At 52.4% G+C, this 7,621-nt stretch overlaps 1 long non-coding RNA gene across 1 annotated transcript; it reads left to right on the forward strand.

Annotated features, from left to right (window-relative positions):
- The first annotated feature begins 484 nt into the window (after nucleotides 1–484).
- On the forward strand, nucleotides 485–1,195 carry LOC125946919 (uncharacterized). Its single transcript, XR_007467992.1, has 2 exons — nucleotides 485–634; nucleotides 1,011–1,195. It is a non-coding gene; the product is annotated as an uncharacterized LOC125946919 (long non-coding RNA).
- Nucleotides 1,196–7,621: the final 6,426 nt, after the last annotated feature.

A 7,621-nucleotide genomic window follows, 5' to 3' on the forward strand; every position in this document is an offset into this window, starting at 1 on the left:
GTTCCTAGATGGTCATGGCTAAGCCAAGTGATAAGTTATACGAAGTAAAGCGAAGTGGTACTAACTTACCCGAAGTGTATAAGCAATTCCTCGTGGTCCGTGGCATCGGGGAACGCCTCGCGATGCACTTGCAGTCCGAGCACACGTAGTGGAAGTGGGTCGAGAGCTATGCACAGTGTACGGGCGGCGCACAGCAGACAAAACGCCGGCAGGCCCCGGAAACTCCGCTGGTTTTTTGTCCACGCGAATTGCAGCGCCATCCATGAGATGGATGCGGAACCAAAATCGCTTTTCCTTTTTTTTCTTGTCAACCCTCTCTCAACTTTGTCGTTTCTCTCTCGCCTTCAACTATCGGCGGCGCGGCTGGCACGGCCTGCGCTCGTTGTCGGCCGTGCTGATAAGGGCCAAAACGGCAGAAAAAAGAATATTTTTTCTGGCATTATACGGTCAGTTTTTCGCGTTCCGTGCTAGTACAAGTGGTCCGTGTGGTAACCTACCGTGGCACGTTTGTCGGCTTTTTTTCCGCCATGTCTCGCAGCTGTCGCTGTTCGTGTGTGGTTCAGTGGTGTACGAACACATCAAGACGAAGTGAGCCATGCGACGTGAAATTCTACCGTATCCCTAAAGAGAACAGGTGAGCACTGTGCTGTTTACTTCCCGGTTTTTATTTGTGATAGTAATTGTGCGCAGTCGTACATGGCTGTCCGGTGATGAGGCAACAGTTGGCTGATTTGAAAACACCACAACGATGCAGTAAATCGTTATGTCAACAAGCCGCGAACATAAAGCTCCTGATAAATATAGTACCACCTGTGCGTATCGCAAGGAACCTGTGTGTAGGTGTGCGCTTTGCACGTATTTCTAGCTAATTGGTCGCCATCGTTTAAAAATGCGTTTCTGAGAATTAAGGTTGACATATCACAACTAGTACTCTGCCGCGACGCGAAACGAGCTCAGTTTTGTATGTTCCAACTGCGATGTTATAATTTATGATCTTCACTGTTCTTCAGGATGGAAGCGTTTTTAACCTACGCTGGAAGGATGGACCTCATGGTTTTGCCCAGAGACAAGGTCAACAACCGCAGAATATGCTCGGCGCACTTCACGGAGGTGGATTATATGGACCGAACGAGAAGCAGGCCGTGAGAAGCTATTCTGCGCATTGGCCATTAGAGAAATTACAATAAATGTTTTTTACATGTGCGTACATGAAACACTATCCGCGTTTTGTTGCACTGTCTTCTCCACTTCTGGTTTTCGCAAACGAACACAATAAACTGAGTCCAAAGAACTGTTGTGTTGTAAGTGCAATTATTTTTAAATATAATTTGGGCACATGCTTGCTTGATACTAATAATGAACGTGACTGCGTGCATGAAAACGCAAAAAGAATCCACTGCGCACAAGCACGCAGCACGAATGCACGAATGGCGCGGCCGGATAGGAGAGGAGCGCGGAGCGCGCGCTTTGGTTCAGTGGTGGGTCTGATAACGCCCGCGACCAAAAAAAAAGCGCCGCGGACAGCTAAAGACATAAAAAAAGAGAGCATTGCGCGTGGCATGAGGGGAGGGTGAGGCGAGGCATGCGAGGAGGAATAGGAAAGTCAACAGGAAAAGGAGCAAAGAGCGGAACAACGTTATCATTAAAAAAAAGAAAGAAAAAAAATTGCTATAGCGAAAGGGGTTGATTGATTGATTGAATAACTTTTATTGTTTCAGTCCTGCAGAACGCGTATTATAGCGAAAGGGGGAGGGTAAAAAAATCGCGCCACTTTTCCTTCTTTTTTTCTTTTTTTCGCCACCATAGTACCGTCATCCATCCGCTAGGGCCTAACTGAAGTGCGCCTTGGCGCTAGCGTCGACTGAGCGTCTGCTATAGGAGAACCAATGGGAGGTATAGGAAGATTCACCCCCATGACGCCGGTATGATGTCACGGCGCATGCGCAGTAGCGTGTAGATGATTTTAAACTTGGCCGAGCCGCCGCCAGAGGCGCCAGCTGCAGTCATGGACACCGCGAGCGTTCGGCGCTAATGGGGGGAAATGGAGAAGCATGGTTGGCGTCGGCAGCATCTCTGTGCGTTGCCGTGTTAGTGTTGCTACAGTTCGTTTTTCTCGCTCTCTCGTTCATATTTTCTTTTTCTCTCTCCCGAGCATAGCAAGCGACGTGCGTACTCTCTCGCTTTCATTTTCTCTTTCTCTTCCCTGAGAATAGCGCACGACGCTCCGCGAGGTGGTTGCTAGGCAGGCAGCTGCGGCGTCGCTGGTTGCCATGGTTACCGCGCGGCATGCTTTGCGTGAAACACGCACGCTTTATGGCTGGCTTAAACAGCTTCGGCGAGCGCTCATCGCCTCTTTTTGTCGTCTGCTAGCTAGAGAACTTCCAGAGACCAGCGACCAAAGTCGCCCTGGCTGGTTCTGGCAGCCCGCGGGTAGCCTGTAGCGTCCAGCCCAAGTAAAACGAGCGCACGGACACGGCCGCTGGATAAAAAAAAGTCTTTTTTTTATCCAGCGGCCGTGGCACGGCGAAGTGCGTCACGCGCGAGGCGGCGCAACCCGAGAAAAAGCTTCGCCTTCAAGAGTGGAACGCGATAGCAGTCAAAGATCCTTGACTGTTTCTCACACTTCACGGCAACTGCAGCTTATTTGACTGCAATGTTTACCGGGATACGCTGGCGGTGGAGACGCGCGCAGCGCCCGCATGAGGCAGACGCGCTCACATCGTTCTTGGAATACCTATGCGTTTCAGCTAACTTTTCTTCAAAACACCGGATTGACCGACACCATTCGATCCATGAATGCAAGCGGAACCTGTGGATACCAAATTTCTGGACCAGGGACCGTTTTTCATCCCACCACGCACCTCAGAAGTCACCAACCTCGTGAGCGCCACGCTAAGCCTACCGGAGCGTAGGTGGTAGCGGCAGCGCCCGGCGGAACGCCGAGGAACGCGGCCCTAGATGGCGGCGCAAACACCTGCGTCTGGCGCAGAGGACGCGAAGAATCCCCCAGATCGGAGCCGCGGAGGCCACGAAGAAGACACCGAAGGCATGGATTGCCGTGACACCGAACCCCAAGCATCCAAGCCCATGACCATAGGACCAAGCAGCAGCTACAGCGGCGGCGGTCCGACGAGAACACTAAACGCTGGAGAAGAGGACTGGCAAACAGTACTCACCCTGCGACAGCGTAAAGCGTAAGCAAAGGAACGCCAACAACAAGCATCGAGAAACGGACCCAGCTCCGAAATTGCTCAAGGCCAGAACGCCTCCGGGAATAACCGACGACGGCCAAAATACCGCAAGCTTCCACCACTGCCACGCGACGATTTCAAGGTCGTCATAAGACCCCACCAAGGACTTCCAATCCGATACCTCACCAGCCCGTTGCTCGCCGAAGCGGTCATCGAAGCATGCAACGGCCACGTACAAGGTGAGCACTGCATGCTCCGTATTAAACCGGGCTCAAATATTTTTATCGTATCGACCCCTTTGCAAGAAGTGGCGGAACGAGTACGCAAACTTACCTCCATCGTCATCAACGGCAGGCCGCATGCAGTGAACGCGTACGTGGCCACCGGAGACGAGGCTGTGCGCGGCGTAGTGCATGGCATACCGCCCCATACCCCATCTGACACCCTCAAGGTCAACTTACGCATCCGATCCCAAGGTGTGGAATTATTTCAAGCCCGCATGTTCGGAGACTCAAAGACTGCAGTGATCACATTTTACGGTGCGTTTGTACCACGCTACGTCTACTACCAAGGAGGACAGCTAGCGTGCTACCCTTCCAAAAATACGGTGCAAGTATGCAAACTGTGCCAACTAGTGGGACACCGCACAGACGTGTGCCCACAACCAGAACTCCAAGTGTGCCGCACGTGTGGCACATCAGACCCCACGGAAGGGCACCAAAGCACCCCACGCAGTGCCATGTGCGGGGAGTCACACCTCACAGAGACGGTAACTGCAAAAAAAGACTGAAGCCAAACCGTCGCCTGCAGCACACCAACGCATCTCGGCGCAACAAACCATCCTCGAAAACTGTACCACATACCAGTAGCAAGCTGCAACATAAACATACATCCCGATGCTTCAGCTCGGAAGAGGAAGAAGCAGCCTCCAGAGACCAAGAATTCCCGAGACTCGGACACGGATCTGGCAGCCGCACTCCGCGAGCGAGACACCAATCAAGATCCAGCTCAAGATCTCGATCGGGATCCAGACTAGAGCACTGCACGGGCTCGGGCTTACCCGAAAGCCCAGGCCCGGCCCGGCCCGTGGGCCGTGTCGGGCCGGGTAGAGGAGTTTTTTCACGGGCTCGGGCCGGGCTCGGGCACGGCGTGTGCTTTTTGACCCGGGCCCAGGCCGGGCTCGGGTTTTTTGACGCGGGCCCGGGCCGGGCTCGGGCTTTCTGCGAGTTATTCTCGGGCTTCTAAACTCTGAAAAACATGTATTTTTCGGTCTCGGGCCGGGTTCGGGCCGGTTTCGAGTCGGCCTCGGGCCGGGCTCGGGCTTAAGGTAAAGGGGTGGCGGGCCGGGCCGGGCGGGTAACGTAGATTATTTCCGGGCCCGGGCCGGGCCCGGGTCTCGTCATAAATGTTTTGATCGGGCTCGGGCGGGCCGCCCGCCCAATGTGAAAACGGGCCCGCGCCGGGCCCGGGCCCCAAAAATCGGCCCGTGCAGTGCTCTAATCCAGACATCGCAGCACGAGCCGCCATGAAACTTTCCCTTTCTCAAAACCCACAAATCTCTCCCAAACACCCTCTACAAAGTCCAGGCTGCCCTACAGAAAGGCCAGCAACAAACCAACCCACAGGTAAGCTGGGCGCAAGTTGCGTCATCCACTGCCAAAGCCATAACTGAAAGTCCCGCATACCAACGCATTCTTGCCGAAAACAAACTCCTTAAAGCTAGCTTAGCCGAAATCAAACAAGAGCTGGCCGCACTCCGCTCCACCCAAACTCAATCCATACCCAAAAATACGGAACCGGTGATAGCTAAGGAATCTGCGAAGCCAAAACCCATCAATCAGGACACGCTGTCCAATCAGATCGCAATTTTAGCGCAGCAAATGCAGAATTTCCAACAACAAATGTGCACTGAGCTACAAAAATTAAAAACCTATGTAGATAAAGCCGTCAACAGCGTACGCGGCGCCATGCGCAAGCGAGCAAATGTTAGCCCGGGAGCCCCAACGCGGCGCCTGAAGGCTATAGAGACGACGGACAGCGAAGGTACTAATCATGGCTAATCGACGTCCAAATTCAAACGAAACCCTGGAAATTTGGCAATGGAATTGTCGCACTCTCCACAATAAGATAGCCGCATTATCCCACTTCATGCAAACGGCGCCAATCCAGCCAGACATAATATGTATTCAGGAACAAGGAAATAAAATACACACCCTACTGGGCTATGTTTACCACACCCACCCCGACCACCCAAAAATCCCAACGCTGGTTCGAAAAGACATCGCAGTGAGTGTAAGCTACATGTCCCAAACAAATATTCAGCACCAAATTCTAACAATCTGGCCCTGTAAACGCAGCAAATCCAAAACCATCATAATCAACATCTATAGCCCCCCAAGGGAACGATCCGCCAATTTCAAAGATCTGTTTTGGCATGCCAAATTCCCTAGCACGAAATCAGGATAAGATATTAATACCTGGGGACTTCAACTCGCCACACAAAGACTGGGGGTATCCGAGGGACTCCCCTAAAGGTCGCAACCTCGTGGAGGCGATGGAGGACCACAATATGAGGCTAGTCACCATCCTGGACACTCCTACGCGAACAGGAAATAGCGTCACGAGATATACTTTTCCAGACCTCACGTTTGCAAATACTTTAGACCGAATCAGCTGGACTAACCTCGAGGAAAACCTAGGTAGCGACCACAGCATCATAAGCATTTCGGTAAACTCGCCCAAGATTAGACGACCACGAGGCCAAGCAACGATCACTGACTGGAAAGCGTATCGGCAGAATCAACCAAACACTCAGCTAAACAATGCGGCGACCTGGGCAGAACAAATACGGACGGCCTATAGACGGACCACCAAGAAGGTGGCGCTAACAGACGACGTCCCGGCAGTATACTCACATCTACTGCATCTCTGGGAAGCCAAGCGTAGCCTCATAAAACGATGGAAACGACAGAGGCATAATCGAAAACTAAAACTTAGAATAGCGAAACTGTCCCAAGAGGCGAATGAATACGCCCAACAATTGGATGATGACAATTGGATACAATTGTGTGCGTCCATGCAGGGCACCCTGCACACAAAAAAAAAACGTGGGCCATACTCCGCAGTATGATGGACCCATCAGGCACTAAAACAGCCACCTCCAGAACGCTAAGGCAAATAGCTAGCGAATTCGAAGGTACGGATGAGGAACTTTTGCGGAAACTTAGAGAAACCTATATAGGAAACCCTCCCCAAAAGCAGCACTACCCTGCCTACGACGGCGCAGCTAACGATGAGCTCGATGCCTTACCAGCACCCTACAAACACTGAAATACGAGCCATCGACATTCTGATACGCACGGCGTACAAAACCGCCCTGGGGCTACCTAAAAATACCGCCACAGATAGACTGGAGGCCCTAGGTTTGCACAACACGTACGAAGAGCACGCATCCGCGGTAATAATATCTCAAAGGGAAAGGCTCAATATCACCGCAACAGGCAGGGCTCTGCTCGAGCGCTTAGGGTATCCCCTACGACCCCAGTACCTAAACGAGGAAACCACCCCAATGCCCCGAGAAATACGGAATCGAATAAGTTTCTCCAATACCAGAAAACATGAATCCTAAATATCATCAACCTAGAAGGCAGGCAAGGGCTAAGAATCTACAAAAGCGCTTCGGCTCGCATCCGGGAACGATCTACACGGACGTAGCTAAAATACAAAATAACAGATACTGCCTAGCGGCTGTAAGCCAACGATCGACCGTAGCAGCCTCTACCAAAGCAAACTCAGCCAGTACGGCAGAGGCGGTAGCAATCGCCCTAGCCATCAAGAATAAAGACCGGAGAGGAGAGTCAGCCTCGGTACTCACAGACTCCCAAGTAGCCTGCTGCCTCTATTTAACTGGAAACATCCCCAATGCGGCCTTAAACATTTTGGGACATGGCTTACAAGAATATCATACCATTGTGTGGTGCCCAGCACACACGGGACTGGAGGGAAACGAAAGGGCGGATCGGCTAGCTCGCGTATTTCACATCCGAGCGCCGACGAGTCCTATCGACGAACCTCTAACAAGCTCACGTGACATCTTGGAAAACCAGCGACGTGACCGGCAAAAATTTAGTAATCCGCACCCGGACCTTACCGGGGAACAGGCTCGTGACTGGCGCCGACTACAAACGAACACGTACACAAATCTATACCGACAACACCATATAAGTCCCACACAATACGCGGACACCTGTCCATGGTGCGGAGAGCGGCCCACTCTTGCCCACATTACGTGGGAGTGCAATTCGCGGCCCCTGAATATCAATTCCCCCAAATTAGGGCAAATACCCACAAACAGGCAGTGGCAGACCTGGCTTGCTAGCACGGAACGGGAGAGCCAACTGGCTCTCCTCGACCAAGCCCAGCGAGCCGCT

The sequence above is a fragment of the Dermacentor silvarum genome, chromosome 7 (assembly GCF_013339745.2).
Source record: "Dermacentor silvarum isolate Dsil-2018 chromosome 7, BIME_Dsil_1.4, whole genome shotgun sequence".
Lineage (NCBI taxonomy): Eukaryota > Metazoa > Arthropoda > Arachnida > Ixodida > Ixodidae > Dermacentor > Dermacentor silvarum.